The 24,520-nt window shown below is 41.6% G+C and overlaps 1 pseudogene; it reads left to right on the top strand.

Moving 5' to 3' along the window:
• The window catches only part of LOC110532260, a 259,982-nt pseudogene that overhangs the window by 80,818 nt on the left and 154,644 nt on the right, over positions 1-24,520 (top strand).

The raw sequence follows: 24,520 nt of genomic DNA, 5'->3' as shown, positions 1-24,520 counted from the left end.
CCTAAAGTCAATAATATGTAGAGCCACCTTTTGCAGCAATTACAGCTGCAAGTCTCTTGGGGTATGTCTCTATAAGCTTGGCACATCTAGCCACTGGGATTTTTGCCCAAGGCAAAACTTTTCCAGCTCCTTCAAGTTGAATGGGTTCCGCTGGTGTACAGCAATCTTTAAGTCATACCACAGATTCTCAAATGAATTGAGGTCTGGGCTTTGGCTAGGCCATTCCAAGACATTTAAATGTTTCCCCTTAAACCACTCGAGTGTTGCTTTAGCAGTATGCTGAGGGTCATTGTCCTGCTGGAAGGTGAACCTCTGTCCCAGTCTCAAATCTCTGGAAGACTGAAACCGGTTTCCCTCAAGAATTTCCCTGTATTTAGCCCCATCCATCATTCCTTCAATTCTGACCAGTTTCCCAGTCCCTGCCGGTGAATAACATCCCCACAGCATGATGCTGCCACCAACATGCTTCACTGCGTGAAGTGTTCTCGGGGTGATGAGAGGTGTTGGGTTTGCGCCAGGCATAGCGTTTCCTTGATGGCCAAAAAGCTCAATTTTAGTCTCATCTGACCAGAGTACCGTCTTCAATATGTTTGGGGAGTCTCCCACATGCCTTTTGGCAAACACCAAAAGTATTTGCTTATTTCTTTTTTTAAGCAATGGCTTTTTTTCTGGCCACTCTTTCGTAAAGCCCAGCACCGTGGAGTGTACGGCTTAAAGTGGTCCTATGGACAGATACTCCAATCTCCGCTGTGGAGCTTTTCAGCTCCTTCAGGGTTACCTTTGGTCTCTTTGTTGCCTCTCTGATTAATGCCCTCCTTGCCTGGTCTGTGAGTTTTGGTGGGCAGCCATCTCTTGGCAGGTTTGTTGTGGTGCCACATTCTTTCAATTTTTTAATAATGGATTTAATGGTGCTCCGTGGGATGTCCAAAGTTTCCGATATTTTTTTATAACCCAACCCTGATCTGTACTTCTCCACAACTTTATCTCTGACCTGTTTGGAGAGCTCCTTGGTCTTCATACTGCTGCTTGCTTGGTTGTGCCCCTTCTTAATTGGTGTTGCAGACACCTCTGGGGCCTTTCAGAACAGGTGTATGTATATATATATATATATATATATATATATATATATATATATACTGAGATCATGTGACAGATCATGTTACACTTAGATTGCACACAGGTGGACTTTGTTTAACTAATTATGTGACTTCTGAATGTAATTGGTTGCACCAGATCTTATTTAGGGGCTTCGTAGCAAAGGGGTGAATACATATGCAGGCAACACTTTTCCATTACCTTTTTTTGTGCATTTTTTTAAACAAGTAAAAAAATGTACTTCACCAATTTTGACTATTTTGTGTATGTCCATTACATGAAATCCAATTAAAAATCAATTTAAATTACAGGTTGTAATGCAACAAAATAGGAAAAACGTGAAGGGGATTGAATACTTTTGCAAGGCACTGCACACACACACACACACACACACACACACACACACACCAGTAGCAGTGCTTGGGTAACATCATTGGGAAAACCTAGCCAGAAATAAAAATCATATTACAACCTGTGTTGTGATAATTGCGTTGTTTGCGCTATAACCTATTAATTCGTATGCGTTGCCACTGTGATATACAGTGCCTTCGGGAAGCGTTCAGACCCCTTCCCTTTTTCCACATTTTGTTACGTTTCAGCCTTATTCTATTCGATTTTTTAATGTCCTCGTCAATCTACACACATGACGAAGCAAAAATTAAAAACAGAAATACCTTATTTACGTAAGTATTCAGACCCTTTTCTATGAGACTCGGGTGCATCCTGTTTCCATTGATCCTTAAGCTGTTTCTACAACTTGATTGCAGTCTACCTGTGGTAAATTGATTGGACATGATTTTGTAAGGCACACACAAGTCTATACATGGTCCCACAGTTAACAGTGCACGTCAGAGCAAAAACAAAGCCATGAGGTTGAAGGAATTGTCCGAAGAGCTCCAAGACAGGATTGTGTCGAGGCACCAAGACTCTTCCTAGATCTTGTCGCCCTGCCAAACTGAGTAACTCCAGAGTTCAGAGTTCCTTTGTGGAGATGGGAGAACCTTCCAGAAGGACAACCATCTCTACAGTACTTCACCAATCAGAGGCAGGGACTGGGAGACTAGTCAGAATCGAGGGAAAGATGAACGGAGCAAAGTACAGAGAGATGCTTGATGAAAACCTGCTCTAGAGCTCTCAGAATCTCAGACTGGGGCCAAGGTTCACCTTCCAACAGGACAACAACCCTAAGCAAATAGCCAAGACAATGCAGGAGTGGCTTTAGGACAAGTCTCTGAATGTCCTTGAGTGGCCAGCACTGGAGAGACCTGAAAATGGCTGTGGAGCGATGCTGAGAAAGAGGGCCGCTGTTTAGCTCGCTCGGAGTCTTCATCCGGTGAGATACACTACCGGTCAAAAGTTTTGGAACACCTCCTCATTCAAGTGTTTTACTTTATTTTTTACTGTTTTCTACATTGTAGAATAATAGTAAAGACATCAAAACTATGAAATAACAAATGGAATCATGTAGTAACCAAAAAAGTGTAAAAAAATGAAATAAATGCTATATTTGAGATTCTTCAAATAGCCACCCTTGGCCTTGATGACAGCTTTGCACACTCTTGGCATTCTCTCAACCAGGTTCATGAGGTAGCCACCTGGAATGCATTTCAATTAACAGGTGTGCGTTGTTAATTTGTGGAATTTCTTTCCTTAATGTGTTTGCGCCAATCAGTTGTTGTGACAAGTTAGGGGGGTATACAGAAAATAGCTTATTTGTTTAAAACCAAGTCCATATTATGTCAAGAACAGGAAAATGCTATATATGTATATATTTACTTTGAGCTACGCTTCGGTAGATGGGTTGAAGATAGAAGACTGGTTTACCCAGCAGAGATCACCATTGTCCTTTGAAGAATCTTTCTGGTCGTAGTGTTGTAGAGCAGATACGTTAAAGTACCCTGTCATTCTTCTGAGATTGCCTGTCCTTTCCTAGGCCACGTATGTTTACAGCTGCAGCTGATAACTCAATGTCTAGGATGTATCACTTCTTTAGTGAATAATCATTCAAAGTTCATACCAAGTTGCCATAATCAGCTTGCAGATCACCATTAATCAGATCACCATTCCAGTGTGGTGATCGTCACCTCCGCATTGAAATTCACCATTTTAAACAGTCCTAACATTTCTGGAACTACATGTTAATTTCATTAGGTTGTAGTTGAAATTAACCCTTTTAAAAATATGGACACCAGTCCTCACGTCATCGGGAACTGAGTTTGACTTTCGTCAACGGGCTTTTGTACTGGGGAAGAGAAGGGTGTGTTTCATAGTTGTCAACCAATGTACGTTCATATTGTTTCATTCCCCAACCTTTTGATGTTACCATACTCTCGCTGTGGTAACACAGGGCTTTCCAAGAGTCCATGCTGTAGAGTGGAGAGAAACGGGAGAAAGGTATTTATGGGGGGGTGATAAACCTCACCCAACAGGGCAACGTCATGACAACTCTAAGACATGAAAGTCAGTCAATACTGAACATTTCAAGAACTTTGAAAGTTTCTTCAAGTGCCGTAGCAAAAACCATCAAGTGCTATGATGAAACTGGCTCTCATGAGGACTGTCACATGAATGGAAGACCCAGAGTTACCTCTGCTGCAGAGGATACGTTCATTAGAGTTACCAGCCTTAGAAATTGCAGCCCAAATAAATGCTTCACAGAGTTCAAGTAGCCGACACATCTCAACATCAACTGTTCAGAAGAGACTGCGTGAATCAGGACTTAATGGTTGAAATGCTGCAAAGTCACAACTACTAAAGAACACCAATAATAAGAAGAGACTTGCTTGGGCCAAGAAACATGAGAAATGGACATTAGACCAAATTGGAGATTTTTGGTTCCAACCGCCGTGTCTTTGTGAGACGCAGAGTAGGTGAACGGATGATCTCCACATGTTTATTTTCCACCGTAAAGCGTGGAGGAGGAGGTGTTATGGTGTGGGGGTGCTTTGCTGGTGACACTGTCTGTGATTTATTTAGAATTCAAGGCACACTTAACCAGCATGGCTACCACAGCATTCTGCAGTGATACGCCATCCCATCTGGATTGGCCTTAGTGGGACTATCCTTTGTTTTTCCAACAAGACAATGACCCAACACACCTTCAAGCTGTGTAAGGGCTATTTGACCAAGAAGGAGAGTGATGGAGTGCTGCATCAGATGACCTGGCCTCCACAATCCCCCGACCTAAACCAAATTGAGATGGTTTGGGATAAGTCGGAGTGCAGAGTGAAGGAAAAGCAGCCAACAAGTGCTCAGCGTATGTTGGAACTCCTTCAAGATTGTTGAAAAAACATTTCAGGTGAAGCTGGTTGAGAAATGCCAAGAGTGTGCAAAGCTGTCATCAAGGCAAAGGGTGGCTGTTTGAAGAATCTCAAATATAAAATATATTTAGATTTGTTTTACACTTTTTTGGTTACTACATGATTCCATGTGTGTTATTTCATAGTTTTGATTTCTTCATTATTATTCTACAATGTAGAAAATGGAAAAAATAAAGAAAAACCCTTGAATGAGGAGGTGTTCTAAAACATTTGACTGGCAGTGTACAGCACATTCAGCCTTTTTCGAATTGAAGGACAATTATGAAACACAGAGAGGCAAAAGTTACATTATTTTGTTTTTTTCCTTTTTTATTGTTACATTTTTTGGGGATGCCTTGTTGCCCTTTGTATCCATGAGTACATGCCACTGACAAACACACATATGCACACACACACAATACACTCTAGTGTTGCACGGTACACCAAAACGTCTGTACTTTCTTGATACTAGAACATGAAAAACGGTTCGGTACTAGGATTTGTGTTACTTTCTGAATTATTTGTCTCACGGATCAAGTCTGTCTATCATCGCATCTGATGTCCCCTTTATAGAGCGAAAGCACTGTGACGGCTCAACTTAGACTTAGCCTTGGCAGCATCATGTTAGCTCCCCACTCATGCTGTCCCAAATGGAAGGGATTGTTTGTCATCTGTAGCCCCATGAAATCAGCCACAATTAGCTCAATAACTCAGTGCATTCACACACTCCTATTGAATATGCCTTCACCTGTATATAGTGAGTAGGCCTGGGCTACATCTTGATTTACCCAGTTTATCAACAGATTTACCATTCAAATAAATTATTAACGTTTTGTTGTTATGTAGTTAGATTTGTATAAACAAAGTCAAAGTGATTCTATGATTTATTTAATTGATTCATTAAGTTGTACATGGCTGTCTCTGAAAAATATTGATGTAAAAAAATCCAATGAGTTAAAGTTCCTGTACCATTCTGAGACGTTGGTTAATACTGTAAAACCTAAATTAATAGCCCGGGCGTTTATTTGCTTACATCACTGAACACAACAGGTGCTTATTAGAAACAGGCTTCTATTTCAGCCCGGGGTCTATTTCCTTAATGCACTTAGCTTTTGCTCATTTGCATGTTTAATTGTTTAATTCCAGCATTCACTTACAGCATTTTAATAAATTTCTTAATTTCATGCACTAATGTGTTAACATTTACACATTGTGTCACATTTATTTTGTCTATGTATGCTGAAATTTTTATTTATTTTGTAATAATAATCCTTGATAATAAATATTCCACGCTGTCTGTGTATTTTCTGTAGTCCTTACTTTCGCCACTAGAGGGTGATCTTCCATTTGTTGTGTTCTGTACTCCAAAAGTTGTTGACTATTTTTTGTACTTACCTGTTAGCTAGCAGTTCTCAGCTGTTAGCAGCCAATGGCTAGTAGTTTCTTACTGGCGATAAAAATGTATGATTAGCATCATTTTTTAGCATCATTACTGAATTATTTAATGTAACAAAACATTAAACCTCATAAACAATTCATTTAGACCCAGCGTTTATTTGAAACAGGCGTTTATTTCCTGAAATGTGTGCCAGTGCCCAGCTATTAAAAGGGACAGGCGGCTATTTGAGACTGGGTTTAATTGAAGTTTTACTGTATGCCTTTTTTGCCGTGGTATCATTTTGGTATAATTGTTGTATTGAGAATTGTGATGGTATCGAGAATCGGGATACTAAACCTAGTATCTGTATCAAAGTCAAAATTCTGGTGTCGTGACCACTTATACACACATATCAACCGTTTTGTTCCAGTTCCTGTACCAGTTCCTGTTCCGGTATGGCCAATAAAGACCTAATGACCATTGGACAGAGCCTAGCTGCACCCAGAGCCAATCCCCTCCTTCAGGCAGGTTATCATAGAGATCAGAGGTCAGGCCAGAGGGGGCTAGTTACATTAAACAATTCACTCATCTCTCCCTCTTTGGTACTTAACACCCCCACTTGACCAGAGCTAAGATAGCATTTAGGGCCAGCAGTAGGCCCATTAAAGACCTTCATTAGGGCTGTGGTTATGAAGATGAGACCCTGGGCTAGGAACTGATGTCTGCTCTTCTGAGGGTGAGGGGCCCTGACCACAGAGATACACAATAAGGACCAGTGGTCTCACCTTAACTGCTCTTTAAAAACCTTCAGTCTGGGGCTCTTGACAAATTGTGTTATTTTGTGTATTTTTTGGCGCTGATCTTAACTTTTTTTGTACATATTGTTTCTGCTGTCGTTTCCTATGGCCGAAAATGGCTTCTGGACATTGGAACAGCTATCACTAACTTCCATTTGGATGAGGACTTCTACTTCAATGAGTCAGAGGCAATATATATTAATTATCATGGACCAGGCCAAAATCCTCAACACTTGGAGGAGACTGCGCCATGAAGTGAGAGGCACTGGAAGGGTTTGGCTTCAGCCCAAGTCACATGTTCTGGATACCTGACGAGACTATGTCAGAGAGTGGATAAATCACCACTACCCTCTGTTCTATTGGCGAACGTGGAGAATCACTGGAGAATAAACTGTATGAGCTCGATTCGATACTATCCTGTCAATGTGATCTGAAGAACTGTAATATCCTATGTTTCTCTGAGTCGTGCTGAACAAGGACATGGTAAATATAAATCTAGCTGGATTTTCTATACATCGGCAGGACATAGAGGACGCATTGGATGGCTACCCGAACGCTACGGGTTCTGACAGGGTTTACCTGTTGAAACGAACGTCGAATAGACACGTGACCAGGTTCATTTGTCTACAACAGCAACACATGCTAAATGACTACGCTAAACTTGCCACAGCTTTGACATTAGAATTCAGTGGTTCTGTGACTCGCAAACACGATAGCTCACTGGCTAACACCATAAAACAAGCTCGGAACGAACACCCACAAGTTTACTATCACAGGTTTCGTTCAGCTTACTTTGGCCTACTCACTGAAACAGGCATGGAAGACCTGTTACCTTTTAAACAAATGTTCCTGTCGAACATATATCCTACCTTCATTACCTACTTGGGTCCTGCCACCCACATTGGCTTGCCTTTCTTACAACTCAGAGAGAGAGCTTGCAAGCACAGCTTTTGAGGCATCAAAAGTTCACAACGCTAAGAGCCCTGACCACTCGGTTTTGAAGTTCGACCAGGAGCACTCACTCCAGTTAGAGGGTGCATTATCAGGTATTGGAGCGTTGAGAGATGACGCGCAACAACAGTTTCTACCATGAAACCATGATTCCAATAACCTCCGCGGTTGAAATAACTGTGAAGTACGTCGCCATCAACATGACTACGGCTACAATCGACCTGTTCACTACGTTCCTGCACCCAACCCACACAAAGTGTCAGAGCACAAGGGTAACAGAGGGGTGAAGGACGAACAAAACGTAGACCAATGTTCTCCAGAAGTTCCACTACAGGAAGAACTAAAGCAAGAACAATTTGAGAAAAGGGTAAAAGATAAGTCACAAGGACTAGTCAAGGAATTACCGGACACCAGGTCCACAGGAATTAACACCCATAGCAAGGACGTTAAAGTTCTAATTTCTCCCGCTCTCATTCAAGACCCTATCCAGGGCCCGCTTGATCAAGAAACAAGCCCCCGGGCTTTGTCTATGGACTCTGATACAAAGGTGGTGAAGAAAAAGGTCAAACACTTCGTTAAAGCCAAGCCCACTCAAAATCGGAAAAGTCAATCTGCTTCCACCTTGAACAGAAATGGCACATCACGTCGTTGCGAACGACCACTCCATTTTGTGGGGAATATGTCCACTAACCACGAATCTAATCAGCCATACCTGGAAACGGTCCTGGAGGACTGCTTAACTTGTCAGGCGCTAATTGATTCGTGTGCGACAATATCACTCATCTCTCAAACCTTGTTCGATGATCTCAGAAGGGCTTTGAAGCCAACTAAACGTTGGTTAAAAGTGGAACGATGCGGCACTACACTTCCAGGGCTCACTCAGACTACCTCGCCTCTCACATTGAGAGTCATGCTGAAACTACACTTCAAGGACTTATCGCTCGTTCACCCTGTGTATGTTACCAGCCTCGAAACTGTAACCCTGCTACTTGGCGCAGACTTGATGGATCGGTTACTCCCATTGATGGATTGGAAAACCAACCAGGTATGGTCACAGGCCTCGGTGCCTTCTCAACTGACCACACTGTCTCCCCCTAACGCTAGCTGCAACGCAGTCATTCACGAGGGGTATCTGTTGAAAGCACCCCTCTGGAAAAATACGTTTAGAAACCTCTTGGGGCAGAATCCGATCCAAGGAGATATTACGATATCTCGACACATTCCATCAGCCAACTTGATTGACCATTCTTTTCATGATTTCGAGCCAGCTGTCTCTGTGAATGAGCAACTTCCCTCCTCCTTGCAGTCGTGCAATACGGTAGTTGAGATGAACTCCTCTTGCCCGTCGGACACTTCCGCAAGCACTGCGGCTGTCTCAGCAAGAAAAACATTGATGAGCAGAGTATACTCTGCTTCCGATGATACACCTTCCGCTTTGTTGGGGACTGTCACCCCTTACAATGACACTAATGGCGTCAGTCCAGCAACTGACCCGATGACTCCCACTGGTGAAACACTTTGCGATATCACAGACCGATATCCTCGTCTCAGTTCGCAGGTACTGAAGAGGTTGCCACACGCGGACGCGGTGGTGAATGACATGCCTCTACAGCCCTGAGGGTGTTGAAGCACAAACACCAGGAGATTTGGTTGAAAGGTTACAGCCGTTCTCATAACGCGGCCGCTGACAACTCGTACATAGGGTCCGACCTTTTCGTTTGTGCCTCCGACACCAACACCACCCGCTGGTGGGGGGGTCCGGAGACACAAAGGGGGGGAATAGTAACCCAGACCCATGATGAGCCTCATCGAGGCCGGTGGGCGGGTCGAGACTGCGGACAACACCGTACGAGGCCGCCAGAGCATAAATCAAATCTAGTTGTAAACTCCCCTATGAGAATAGTGAGGAGCAGACAGGCCCCTAGATGGGGATTATCTTAGAACAAATCTAAGATAGCACTGAGGTGTACCACACTGGTCATAAAGGAAGTCCAGTGGACTTGTCCACCTCCAAAACAAATGGCAACAATAATGATTCCTTGTCATGTGTAGTAGCCACTACAATACAACTAGTAAAATGCTCCAATCATGTGTTCTGGTAGTATAATATTTCAGAATAAATCGGTAGGATAACTGGTCCCTTTGAGCACCAGTACCAATACCAGCGACAGTCAGTCTAGCTATAATCAGTAAGAAGGTTAGAGACCTAACCAATCAAATTACCCTTGACAATAGCAACATAGGAGTCACTCAGAGTGCAACACGTGGAAGGGAATCTCCAGTGCACTCTTCCAATGGTTAACACACATGTCACTAATAGAATCCTTCAATCAGGAATAAAATTATTAGAAGTCATTAACCATGATCATACCACGTACGACTGGTCCAATACTTAAAGAGTACTTATTTCGTGAGGTTAGCTCCTCCGTGGATAACATAGCTATGAAATAGACTCCATACCTATCACCACTACAATAGTGGAAGACACAGTGACTTGTAGTAAAAACTACTACAGACTCCCACGACACCAATTCTGACTGACATCCAGGCATTGACCTGAAAATTACCTGACTACGCCAAACTCATACTGAACAAGTTGTAGTCTGCCAGGATACTTGGTTTTCTTCCCTTGACATGCACGCTTGTGTAAGCATAAACGCACATGCGCAACGGAACATCCAACTAGGATTTATGCTAGGATCACTTAAGGGTCCAAGCAAATTACCAGCCTTAGTAAAGTTGAACATTTACTTCTAGGCCTTTGACTCTACAGCATTCACCAGTTTTCTTCCCAGAAGTCCATAGGTCATCCCTGTATACTGCCCAAAACTAGTACCTTACAGCTGTAAACTTATAATATAGTTATCAACTTAGGATAGTTCCTAAGCAACACACCAAGTAGGAAAACCATAGATATGGCATTAGAGACAATGCCATGATAGTCATTTTGCCAGAACATTGGACGCATATAGAATACAGTCCTTTGTGTGAGAACTATATTTTGTATATCTTTTGTTTATGCTTTCATTCCTTTTCGGTTCAGTTCCTTTGACACTTAGGAAGTGATAGAGCCATAAACAAAGTCCCCATACAACCATCACTTAGTGCCACAACTCCGCTCATTGGGGAATGAATGTAATTATATATATTTCATGAGTGTGCGTTGTTAACATCTGCCTAAGTTACTGCCCAGATCTTCCTGTCTGGTCGACGACTAGACTACGGGTCCGGAACGGCGACCTCAAATCCAGACACCCACGGCCCATCCTTGTGGCGGCATGCCCCGCTGTCAGAGAGCCTACCAAGGTAAACCACAAGAGGGGGGGACCGCAACGGCGATCACAAACCAGGACATCCCCTGGCCCTCCCGACGGTACTTTGCAGCTTCCAGGGAACCTACCAAGGTACATCACTAGAAGTGACCGCAACGGCGATCACCAACCGGACATCAACTGCCATCCTTGTGGTGGACTGCTCCGCTTTCAGAGAAGCCTACCAAGTTCAATCACCAGAGGGGACTGCAACGAGGATCTACAAACAGGACATCACGTGTTCATGATTTTATGTTGATTTGCAGGACAAACAAGATCCAAATCACCAGGGGCGGTATGTCATGACGTTGCCCTCTTTGGGTATATTCCACTAGGCTGCTGTGGTCAGATCTCGTAAATTCCTGAGAAGACCCTGCCACATGGGCACATAGTATAAGAGGCAGAGTAAATTTTCATATAGCACAAAGGAATTTCTTCCACCTCACAGAACTTGAGGTACGAACAATTTCAATGTTCCGGCGAAAGTATAAAAGATCGGTGAAGAATCCATCTACGAACTGGTCCGTTTGTTACAACTTGGGGAAGCTCATGGGAAACGGTGTGGCCACATTACCATATTGCTGTTTATATAATAGCCTCAGATATGAGGTTTTACATCTAATTGTAGTATAACATGAATGAGTATTATACTGTTTACACAATTTTACAATGTGATTTTGGACTGTTTAATGAAGGAAAACTCAAAAAGGGAATTGGAGTTAACTAAATCAGAGGACCGCCCCTGAGCCCAGTTAGGGTCAGGCGTCCTGGGACAGCCCTTTTATGCAATTCCGAATAAAACCCAACTTTGAGAAATTATCACCAGACCATGTTTTTCTCCATTAGGAGAGGACAAAGTTTGTAGACCCTTGCTGAATCTTTTAACCATACCACTTGGTTAAACTCTTAGACTATCGATACCGACAGAATAAGAACAAGTCTTTGATATTAATTACTAGTCTGCATCTAGGAATTCGGTGTCAGTGAACGCGAAGAACGACAACCGCCGAAACATCCATTCTATAACGAAACTAATGAATGTCACTCTGAACTATCCACTATAACCACGACAGAGAGAGAGAGAGAGAGAGAGAGAGAGGGAGAGAGACAGACAATTCTACAAAAGAAACAACTTTTCACCAGCGATCAAGATGACACACTGAGCTTAAATATATATATTGATTGCAACTGTTCCCGAATGAGTGAGCATTCATGTGCAAAGGATTAGCATTTCAATTGTTATAATTATCACTCTGCAGTGACTTCTTAGTCGACCCCCACTTCCCTTTTTGTCTAACAAGCCCCCATGCCGGTTTAGCCCACTAGGGCACATTCTCCTATCATTTCTTGTAACCATATTTACTGTTTTTTATGCATTTCTGTGAATTACTTAGTTAGTAATAAATAAATGATTTAAGACAATTGATGTATGGATGACTCATAGTGAAGACTGGGTTTGTGCAGATAACCAACAATTTACGATGTTTGGAATGAGACTAACGTGAGGTAAAGTAAATAATTCATTAATTCGAAGACTAATTGATCAGATAAAATATCTGTAAAGTTATTTTAGGAAATGATAACTTTGTAATCTGAATATTATTCCTTGGTGCCCCGACTTCCTAGTTAATTACTGTTACATGATTAACCAGTTGATCGCGTAATACTAATTACAGAGAAACTTTAATAAAAAGTCTTCAATTTAATGATAGTAATCACACGACACAATCATGTAACAATTAACTAGGATTTGGGGCACCACGGAAGAAGTTGTTGAGAGAGTTACCTTCTCCCGAATTCACCTATAACATCCATAAAACAGTCAACATATTAATCATAACCTCTTATCAATTCTCATTCTGAACATCGTAACCTTCTTTGATCTGCAAAATGCCCAGCTTTGCTCATTATTCAGTACTACACAAATTGATTTAATGATTTATTTATTAACTAACTAAATAATAACAGAATACACATACACCCTTTACATGAGACAAAGATCCATAGTGGACTGACAAAATATGACGGTTTATTACACTGAGATGGACATTTACCATGGATACATTCTAGGACTGTCCTCACATTAAGCATATACCTTGCACATAAACCACCGCCCGTTTGGAATAAGACATCATGATTGTATTTACGTGTTTGAATTCCGTTCGCTGTTTCTCTGTCTGAGCTAGCCGTCCTTCGGAAGAATGTTTGTTTGGCCTTTCAGTGGCATGCTTATAAGGCTCTGATTGTCCGAAAGGGGTCTTCCCTTTCCCATCCTCTACTTTTGTTCACTCTGGAAGATAACCAATGGTTCCCATTGGTGATAGTAGGATAGTCGTTTAGATTCTCTTTTCTCAATATCTGACGTAGGACAGCTAATCAGCTGTCCCAGTGATTATCTGAGGTGAGCTTCTCGCCTCTTCCTCCTCATGTTGGTATTCAGGATTCGGACCATAATGGACATGAGCTGCAGCTCTTCATCTCTCTGATCTAAAGGAAGGTGAGTTTATTTCTTCACCTCGTGTTGAGGTTGAAAGTTTTAACCATTTCCAACATAACACTTTTCTGGTCTGAAGGTTGATTCCTCTTCCAAGCCTTTATGCACTCTCGGTAAAAAGGGTCATTCTGTCATGCTGACAAGCTCTCTGACCTCACTCGGGGCGTGGCTAGTTACTGTACAAAGGATATCAAAAACGATAATCTCATTAGAAAACTAAAATCACATTCCTATCTTAAAATACTTTCATCATACTTCACATTCTATTCACATCATATTGGATGAAAACTTGACAGATTAAGGGGTATCCTTTCCAAGTTACATTAATTTTCTACTTTTCCCCGCTGACAATTTCCCAAATCCCCTATGTTAGAATTATTGTTCCGTTACCCACTTTTGGACTTAGAGTTTTGGGCGGGCAAAAGTGTCTGAACAAAGATATTCCCTTGGTTGCTACTAAAGAGCAGAGAGAGAGTTCTCTCCTGCTTAAATTTACTACCGAGTGTGTATGGTCGACCATCCAGCAGCTCCCCCTCTCTCCCATCCAATTTGCATACCGCCCTAACAGATCCACAGAGGACACAATCTCTATTGTACTCCTCTCTCCCCTCTGTCAGGGAGAGAGAGGTCTGGTTACTGTCACCCACCCATCTGATCTGACCCCGTCTGATCCTCACAGGACAGTCATGACACTGTCTAAATGACTATCGCCCCGTAGCACTTTCATCTGTAGCCATGAAAACCTTTGAAAGGGTCACATCAACACCATTATCCCAGACACCCTGGATCCACTCCGATTTGCATACCGCCCTAACAGATCCACAGATGACGCAATCTCTATTGTACTCCACACTGCCCTTTCCCACCTGGACAAAAGGAACACCTCCGTGAGAATGCTGTTCTAATGTAAGCATTTCAGCATATGGTCTACACTTGTTGTATTTGGCGCATGTGACGAATAAAGTTTGATTTGTTCATTGACTACAGCTCAGCGTTCAACACAATTGTGCCCTCCAAGCTCATCACTACGCTAAGAACCCTAGGATTAAACACCTTCTGAGACTGAATCCTGGACTTTCTGAATGGCTGCCCCCAGGTGGTGAGGGTAGGCAACAAATCATCCGCCATATTGACCCTCAACATGGGGGCCCCTCAGTGGTACCTGCTTAGTCCGCTCATATGCTCCCTGTTTACCCATGACTGCGTGAGTGCGCACGACTCACCATCATTAAGTTTGCAGACGACAACACCTCTTCCCCCTCAGGAGGCTGAAAAGATTCAGCATGGGCCCTCAGAACCTCAAAAAGTTGTACAGCTGCACCATTGAGAGTATCTTGACTGACTGCATCACTGCTTGGTATGGCAACTGTTTGGCATCTGACCGCAAGGCGCTACAGAGAGTAGTGCATATGGCCCAGTACATCACTGGGGCCGAGCTCCCTGCCATCTAGGACCTCTATACCAGGTGGTGTCAGAGAAATGCCCTAAAAATTGTCAAAGACTCCAGACACCCAAGTCATAGAACCGATGCACCGAGCATGGAGCCAACAGGCGCCTGAACATCATCTACCCCTACGCTATAAGACTTCTAAATAGTTAACCAATAGCTACCCGGAATATCTGCAATAACCTTTTTTGTACTATCTCTTTTGACTCATCACATATGCAGCTGTTACTGTTTATTATCTATCCCGTTGCCTAGTCACTTTATCCCTACCTATATGTACAGTAGCAGTCAAAAGTTTGGACACACTTACTCATTCAAGGGTTTTTCTTTATTTGTACTATTTCCTACATTGTAAAATAATAGGGAAGACATCAAAACTATGACACATATGGAATCATGTAGTAACCAAAAAAGTGTTAAACAAATTAAAATATATTTTAGATTTTAGATTCTTCAAAGTATCCACCCTTTGACTTGATGACAGCTTTGACTTGACTTGATGGAATGCTTCACTGTGGGAACCACACTTGCGGAGATTATCCGTTCACCTACTCTGCGTCTCACAAAGACACGGCGGTTGGAAGCAAAAATCTCAAATTTGGCCAGATTTACACCAGTCTAATGTCTGTTGCTCATGTTTTTTGGCTCAAGCAAGTCTCTTCTTCTTATTGGTGTCCTTTAGTAGTGGTTTCATTGCAGCAATTTGACCATGAAGGCCTGATTCACGCAGTCACCTCTGAACAGTTGATGTTGAGATGTCTGTTACTTGAACTCTGAAGCATTTATTTGGGCTGCAATCTGAGGTGCAGTTAACTCTAATGAACTTATCCTCTGCAGCAGAGGTAACTCTGGTCAACCTTTTCTGTGGTGGTCCTCATGAGAGCCAGATTCATCATAGCGCTTCATGGTTTTTGCGACTGCACTTGAAGAAACTTTCAAAGTTCTTGAAATTTTCCGGATTGACTTACTGTCATGTCTTAAAGTAATGATGGATTGTAGTTTATCTTTGCTTATTTGATCTGTTTTTGCCATAATATGGACTTAGTCTTTTACCAAAGAGGGTTGTATTCTGTATACCACTCCTACCTTGTCACAACACAACTGATTGGAAAGAAATTCCACAAATTAACTTTTAAGAAGGCACATCTGTTAATAACCTCTTAGGGATAGTGAGACGCTAGCGTCTCAAGTGGCCAAAAGCCTCGGGAAATGCATAGCGCCAAATTCAAATAAAAAGTGATAAAACTCAAACTTTCATTAAATCACACATGCAGGGTACTCAATTAAAGCTACACTCGTTGTGAATCCAGCCAACATGTCAGATTTTAAAAATGCTTTTCGGCGAAAGCATGAGAAGCTATTATCTGATAGCATGCACCCCCCATGAACCAGCTGAACGAGTTGTAAACAAAATAATTAGCGTAGCCAGCGCTACACAAAACACTGAAATAAAATATAAAACATGCATTACCTTTGACAAGCTTCTTTGTTGGCACTCCAATATGTCCCATAAACATCACAATTGGTCATTTTTTTCGATTAATTCCGTCCATGTATACCCAAAATGTCCATTTATAAAGCAGGTTTGATCCGGAAAAAAAACAGCTTTCCAAAACACAACGTCACTCCAAAACATTTCAAAAGTTGCCTATAAACTTTGCCAAAATATTTCAAACTACTTTTGTAATCCAACTTTAGGTATGTTTAAACGTTAATAATCGATCAAATTGTAGACGGGGCAAACTGTATTCGATAGACAAAGTAAACAAAACATGCTCCTTTTTTCCCTCTTGCGTAACTATCAAAAGTGTAACGTGTAACAGGAAGTGCCTCTTCTTCGTTTCACCAATGATTAACTTCAACCCAATTCCAAAGACTGGAAAAATGGGCGCTATCTAATTTCCCTTGACAAAGACAATTGAGGGAACTGTCAGAGGGAAAAAAATGTTTTATTCTGAACAGTTTTTCCTTGGAGTTTTGCCTGCTACATAAGTTCTGTTATAGTCACAGACATGATTAAACCAGTTTTAGAAACTTCAGTGTTTTCTATCCACACCTACTAATCATATGCATATAATATATTCCTGGCATGAGTAGCAGGAAGTTGAAATTGTGCACGCTTTTTATCAAAAAGTGGAAATGCTGCCCCCTATCCTTTAAGAGGTTAATCTCTCTATGGTATGTGGGACGCTAGCATCCCACCTGGCCAACATCCAGTGAGATTGCAGAGCGCCAAATTCAAATACAGAAATACTAATTCTAAAAATTCAGAAAAGATACAACTATTTTCCATAGGTTTAAAGATGAACTTCTTGTGATTCCAACCACGGTGTCAGATTTCAAAAATGCTTTACGGCAAAAGCATACCTTACAATTATTTGAGAACATACCCCAGCAGACAAATCATTACAAACAGTAAGCAGCCAAGTAGAAGAGTTACACAAATCAGAAATAGAGATAAAATAATCACTTACCTTTGATGATCTTCATATGGTTGCACTCAGAAGACATTAATTTATTCAGTAAATGTTCCTTTTGTTCGATAAAGTTTCTCTTTAGATCCGAAAACCTCAGTTTTGTTCGCACGTTTTCTTCAGAAATCCACAGGCTCAAACGCAGTCACAACAGGCAGACAAAAATACAAGTTGTATCCGTAAAGTTCATAGAAACATGTCTAATGATGTTTATATTCAATCCTCAGGTTGTTTTTAGCCTAAATAATCGATAATATTTCAACCGGACAATAACGTTGTCAATATAAAAGGTAAACAAGAAAGGCACTCTTTCGGTCTAGCGCATGAAAAAGCTTTGTGACACGGCAGGGTCCACTCATTCAGACTGCTCTTACTCCCTCATTTTTCAGAATACAAGCCTGAAACAATTTCTAAAGACTGTTGACATCTAGATGAAGGCATAGGAACTGCAATTTGAGTCCTAAGTCAATGGATACTGTAATGGCATTGAATAGAAAACTACAAAAAAAAAACATCCTACTTCCTGAATGGATTTTTCTCAGGTGTTTGCCTGCCAAATCAGTTCTGTTATACTCTCAGACACAATTTTAACAGTTTTGGAAACTTTAGAGTGTTTTCCATCCAAATCTACCAATTATATGCATATCCTATCTTCTGGGCCTGAGTAGAAGGCAGTTTAATTTGGGCACGCTTTTCATCCAACATTCCAAATGCTGCTCCCTACCCTTGAGAAGTTAATTAAATTGCATTCCAGATGACTACGTCATGAAGCTGGTTGAGAGAATGCCAAGGGTGTGCAAAGCTGTCATCAAGGCAAAGGGTGGCTACTTTGAAGAATCTCAAATAAAAAATATATTTTGATTTGTTTAACACTTTTTTGGTTACTTCATGATTCCATATTCGGCAATGTAGAAAATAGTAAAAAATAAAGAAAAACCCTTGAATGAGTAGGTGTGTCCAAACGTTTGACTGGTACTGTACATAAGTACCTCAATTACCTCAATCATTATGTCAATCATAAATTACCTCAATCATAAACTCGGTATTGACTTGTACCTTTTGTATATAGCCAAGTTATCCTTACTCATTGTGTATTGTATTTTAATTTATTAAGGATCCCCATGCAGCAGCTACTCTTTCTGGGGACCAGCAACATTAAGGCAGTTATGTACAATTAAAAATATTACATAACATTACATTTCATAACACATTTCACAACACATTAAGTGCGTATTTCTTCCTTTTTATTTTGTTCTACTTATTCCTTGTTATTATTTTTTATATTCATTGAATTTTTTTCTCTTTTGCTCAGCATTATTGGAATGACCCGTAAGTTAGCAGTTCACTGTTAGTCTCCACCTGTTGTTTACGAAGCATGTGACAAATACAATTTGATTTGAACAGTTAAGACAGGAAAACTGCCTTTCCAAGGTGACTGTGGAGTTCCCAGGCTGCAGCAGCAGCCAATGTTTCCTGGTGATACAGAGGAACAGAGGCCAGGGCTCTGAACTTCATGCTTTATTAAACAGAGAGGAACACTGCCTTCTTATTTACCACCAACCTGTTCTCTGGCTCTGTTATAAAAGTTTGAATTTAAGGCTTGACTCCAAGGCAGCGACACCGGTTACATTTCAGGCAGTGGATTTGGAGTTTAATCTAAAGATGACTTCTTCGTTTGTGTTTAACAACTCTGGGTTCATACTTTTCTAATGATATATAGAAAGTACAGTATGTAGTATTTATGAAGTGTATGATTTGCATACGTAGGCATTCGGTAGTTAGTGTGGAGTGAGTATGACTCTCAGTAATGAACCCTGTGTGCGTGCATGTATGTGTGCGTGTGTGTTTGGAGGCCTGAAGGTGAACGTTCACTCCAGTCCTCTCTAACAGCGTTATGGGGAAGACTCATTAGAGCCAGGGATAACAATTCACACATTAATTTTCCAGCATCCAGTTTTTAATTAATCCAGCAGGCAGTCTTAAACACAGGGTACACAAACTGCCCTGGGCCTCATAATGAATTCTAATGGAAGAAATTAAAAATTGGTGGGGTGTGTTTGGATTGTTCGACTGTGTTACTGTGGTTTCGAGCCCGCTGGAGCGACGCTGTCACCGACAAGGATCTCTCACCGCTCAGGCCGACACGGCAATCTTCACTTGCTCACACAGCACACACACACACACACAAGAAGGGGAGGCCCGAAAGACACATTCCCAGATGCGATGTGTATGTGTATATGGTGAGTTTGAATGTATGGAAGTGTGTGAGTGTATGTGTGAGTATGTATTATATTTTTTCTCTCTCTCTGAGGTTGATATGATGACTATTCAAGATGTTGGTTCTTTCTGTTGGCTGGTGTCAAAATGTATTCATTATCTATCAGTCAGACCATGGGGGAGTAAGAAAGGAAGCCCTCTATACCGTATCACTAATACTGTATAGAGGGTCACTAATACCCTGTCAGATCACTCATACCCTGTCTCTGTCTTGTCTCTGTCTTGGCCTACTGAGGCCTAGCAGCTGCACACAGAAATATCACCCCTCTCTCCTTCCCTCCTTTCCTTCCCTCCTCTCTTTCCCTCTCTGCTCCTTTCCCTCTCCACCCCTGTTCCCTTTTCCCTAGATCTCTGGTTACAGTATGGAGAATAGGCCCAGTGCCTATATCTTGTAATAATGGCCCTCAATGTATCATTGCACTGTATGTCCCTCTCCTCTCCCCGTAGGCCATTCCACATCCTGATATGTAATGCAGCAGTGTGTACCCAGCCCTGGCATCGGACGGAAGATGGCCTGGCAGATCTGCCATCAAGGTCATGTCCTGTTGGTGCAGTGTCTACAGGAAGTGTTGCGATGCTCTGACCCAGCCCGTGTGGTGGTGTCCTCTGAGTCACACAGGTCCGTATTCACTGACTAAAAAAATATTATTTATAACCAGTGGTTGGAACTGGTTCAGGGAACAGAACCAGGAACGACAGTCATATATTCTGTTCCGGAACAGAACTGCTATTTTAAAAGCATAGGAACCGGTTAATAACGTTATTTTACATTCTGGACATTTTTTTCAGTCCCACAAAAAACGCAACAAAGCACCTATGCCATGCACTCACTGTCACTTATTCCAGTATCTACCTGCCAGCTGAAAATCTCTGCCAGTGTGTGCGTGTGTCGGCTACCCCTCCCCCTCTGAAGCATAGGCTACTGTAGCATACTGACGTTACAACCGTGATTCAGAAATTAGGGACAGATTTTTAATTAGAGAAGAATGGATTAACCTTTTCAATGCTAGTTAAGGATACTGTAGTTATCAAGTTTCGTGTTTGATTTATTAACTACAAAAAGGTAAGGTTTTTAATTCTGGTGCCACTCTGCACACACCAGGTTGTTAGCTAGCTAGCTCTGGTGCAACATTAAGCAAACTGTCAGACGTTCAGAGACATTCAAAGTTCCTCCATAAAAGCCGCACCTCCGTAGGTATTCTGTGGGCCTAATTAGGATAATGCATGTCATAAAATGATGCCCAGCGCATTAAGCCAAGCCTTCTTCTTCAGTCACGTCTCGCGCCTTACACTTGTCTGTCCATCGCGTATGTAAACAACTAGGCTATAGCTTGCCCGCTCCATAGCAAGCTGCTCTATTCGCACTGATTGGTAAAGTAATCGATTTCAGAGGTTTAAAAAGGAACAGAAAGGAAGGTTAAAAACTAGGCTGGGGTGATACTCCGGTATACGGTATAAACTCTATATTACAGATTCAACCACAAAGACCAGGAGGTTTTCCAATGCCTCACAAAGACGGGCTCCTATTGGAAGATGGGTTAAAAAAAGGACATTGAATATCCCTTTGAGCCTGGTGAAGTTATTAATTACACTTTGGATGGTGTATCATTACACCCAGTCACTACAAAGATACAGGCGTCCTTTCTAACATTTGCCAGAGATGAAGGAAACCGCTCAGGGATTTCACCTTGAGGCAAATGGTGACTAAAACAGTTACAGAGTTTAATAGCTGTGATATGAGAAAATGAAGGGTTGATCAACAACATTGTAGTTACCCCACAATACTAACTTAAATGGCAGAGTGAAAAGAATGAAGCCTGTACAGAATGTATACAATGTAATATTCCAAAACGTGCATCCTGTTTGGAACAAGGCACTTAAGTAATAAGTAATACTGCAAAAAAATTGGCAAAGAAATGAACTTTTTTTCCTGAATACAAGGTGTTATGTTCAGGAGAAATCCAGTACAACACATTACTGAGTACCACTCTTCATATTTTGAAGCATGGAGGTGGCTGCATCATGTTTTGGGTATGCTTTGCTTTGCACACAAGAGTGTGCAATATACAGTGCCTTGCGAAAGTATTCGGCCCCCTTGAACTTTGCGACCTTTTGCCACATTTCAGGCTTCAAACATAAAGATATAAAACTGTATTTTTTTGTGAAGAATCAACAACAAGTGGGACACAATCATGAAGTGGAACGACATTTATTGGATATTTCAAACTTTTTTAACAAATCAAAAACTGAAAAATTGGGCGTGCAAAATTATTCAGCCCCCTTAAGTGAATACTTTGTAGCGCCACCTTTTGCTGCGATTACAGCTGTAAGTCGCTTGGGGTATGTCTCTATCAGTTTTGCACATCGAGAGACTGAATTTTTTTCCCATTCCTCTTTGCAAAACAGCTCGAGCTCAGTGAGGTTGGATGGAGAGCATTTGTGAACAGCAGTTTTCAGTTCTTTCCAGAGATTCTCGATTGGATTCAGGTCTGGACTTTGACTTGGACATTCTAACACCTGGATATGTTTATTTTTGAACCATTCCATTGTAGATTTTGCTTTATGTTTTGGGTCATTGTCTTGTTGGAAGACAAATCTCCGTCCCAGTCTCAGGTCTTTTGCAGACTCCATCAGGTTTTCTTCCAGAATGGTCCTGTATTTGGCTCCATCCATCTTCCCATCAATTTTAACCATCTTCCCTGTCCCTGCTGAAGAAAAGCAGGCCCAAACCATGATGCTGCCACCACCATGTTTGACAGTGGGGATGGTGTGTTCAGCTGTGTTGCTTTTACGCCAAACATAACGTTTTGCATTGTTGCCAAAAAGTTCAATTTTGGTTTCATCTGACCAGAGCACCTTCTTCCACATGTTTGGTGTGTCTCCCAGGGGGCTTGTGGCAAACTTTAAACAACACTTTTTATGGATATCTTTAAGAAATGGCTTTCTTCTTGCCACTCTTCCATAAAGGCCAGATTTGTGCAATATACGACTGATTGTTGACCTATGGACAGAGTCTCCCACCTCAGCTGTAGATCTCTGCAGTTCAGAGTGATCATGGGCCTCTTGGCTGCATCTCTGATCAGTCTTCTCCTTGTATGAGCTGAAAGTTTAGAGGGACGGCCAGGTCTTGGTAGATTTGCAGTGGTCTGATACTCTTTCCATTTCAATATTATCGCTTGCACAGTGCTCCTTGGGATGTTTAATGCTTGGGAAATCTTTTTGTATCCAAATCCGGCTTTAAACTTCTTCACAAAAGTATATCGGACCTGCCTGGTGTGTTCCTTGTTCTTCATGATGCTCTCTGCGCTTTTAACGGACCTCTGAGACTATCACAGTGCAGGTGCATTTATACGGAGACTTGATTACACACAGGTGGATTGTATTTATCATCATTAGTCATTTAGGTCAACATTGGATCATTCAGAGATCCTCACTGAACTTCTGGAGAGAGTTTGCTGCACTGAAAGTAAAGGGGCTGAATAATTTTGCACGCCCAATTTTTCAGTTTTGATTTGTTAAAAAAGTTTGAAATATCCAATAAATGTTGTTCCTCTTCATGATTGTGTCCCACTTGTTGTTGATTCTTCACAAAAAAATACAGTTTTATATCTTTATGTTTGAAGCCTGAAATGTGGCATAAGGTTGCAAAGTTCAAGGGGGCCGAATACTTTCGCAAGGCACTGTAAATCTCAAATATAAAATATATTTTGATTTGTTAAACACGTTTTTGGTTACTACATGATTAATCTACAATTTAGAAAATAGTACAAATAAAGAAAAACCCTTGAATGAGTAGGTGTTAAAAAAATGGACCAGTAGTGTAAATCAGCTTACAAATATATGGGAAGACTTGAAAATGGCTGTATAATCAACAGTCAGCTTGGCAGCTTTTAAGAATTCTAAAATTAATAATAGGAAAATATTGTACAATCCAGGTTTGGAAAGTTCTTAGAGACTTACCCAGAAACACACAGCTGTAATCACAGCCAAAGGTGTATATATAACGTATTGACTCAGGAGTGTGAATACTTATGTTAATGAGATATGTCTCTATTTCATTTTCAATACATTTTAAAATAATTCTAAAAACACGTTGTCCCATTATTATGATGTGGTATTGCATGTAGATGGGTGAGAAAGACATATATTTCATCCATTCTGAATTTAGGCTGTAACACAACAAAATGTGGAGTAAGTCTAGGGATATGAATACTTTCTCAAGGCACTGTACATCTCCTTTTATCATCAATGTGTCTAACATGTCCAGGCCTTCCTCTCTGACCCCCTGACTCTAACTCTCCCCCGCTCTCTCCTCTCTCTCGGTCTCTCTCTCTCGTCTTTATCAAGCATGTCCGTATGTGTACGGTGATCCCCGGCTGCTACAGTATGCTGTCCCGTGTGTATCCGAGGCAGTCAGTGTGCATGGGACACATTGATCCTGGCTACAGTCAGTCAGTCAGCTAGTCAGCCAATCGCAATGATTGATTAGCCCCTAGCTCAGAGGGACTGGACGTATAGGCAGAGTTATTCTTGCAGATCAAACAGCAGTCATAGTACAGCCCTGCGCCGCTAGACATAATGTAGTGTAGTAGAGGCTGACGTGCATGAGAGGAGAGCAGTAGACTCATTGACAAGAGGTCAGCCCCCATACACTGACAGGGAGTGAGGAGAGTGAAATGTGGTTTGAAAGAAAAAAAGTGAAAACGATATGATTGATACAGGGCCTATGAAGTTACAATTAGACCAGGCACTTTCCCCTCGAACCTGTTTCTCCTCTTTCCATCCCTCTGATTTCCCCTTCTCCTCCTCTTTTCGCTCCCCTTCTACCTATTTCCCCATATCTTTGTCTCTCTTCATCCATCCCCTCCTCTACCCCTCCCTTCCTGTGCTTCCTCCTTAGATTTGCCCTCCTCTCCCATCCCTAATCAATGGTGCCTAACCCCTTCAAAGAGGGCTTAGCAGGCACAGAGAGCGTCAGTTACACACTGGTCCTAGAA

Source organism: Oncorhynchus mykiss, chromosome 1, assembly GCF_013265735.2.
Source record: "Oncorhynchus mykiss isolate Arlee chromosome 1, USDA_OmykA_1.1, whole genome shotgun sequence".
Taxonomy (NCBI): domain Eukaryota; kingdom Metazoa; phylum Chordata; class Actinopteri; order Salmoniformes; family Salmonidae; genus Oncorhynchus; species Oncorhynchus mykiss.
The sequence above is the reverse complement of the archived record's forward strand: the minus strand, read 5'-3'. Positions and strand labels throughout refer to the sequence as shown.